This window comes from Ailuropoda melanoleuca, unplaced genomic scaffold (assembly GCF_002007445.2).
Source record: "Ailuropoda melanoleuca isolate Jingjing unplaced genomic scaffold, ASM200744v2 unplaced-scaffold2453, whole genome shotgun sequence".
Taxonomy (NCBI): Eukaryota; Metazoa; Chordata; class Mammalia; order Carnivora; family Ursidae; genus Ailuropoda; species Ailuropoda melanoleuca.
The window spans coordinates 168,229-168,643 of NW_023194426.1; positions in this window are offsets into that span (position 1 = coordinate 168,229).

The following is a 415-nucleotide window of genomic DNA, read 5'->3' on the forward strand; positions in this document are numbered from 1 at the left end:
ACACAGAATACACAAAACACACAAAACACACACAACACACACACATCACTCACACTATACACACACAACACACAACACACTCCACACGCACAAGAAACAAAACACACACAACACACACACAAAAAAACACACAACACACACAACACAACACAAAGTATCACACACACAACTCGACACACACAACAACCAACACAGACGCAACCCACAACACACACAACACACAGACAAAAAAACACACAAAAAACACAAAACACAACACACAGTCAACGAACACACAAAACACACCACACACCACACACAACAAACGCACAACCAACACACAACACACACACCACACACAACACATACACACACACAACTTATACACACACATAACACACAACAAATATGCAACCCACATGCAACACAAAACACA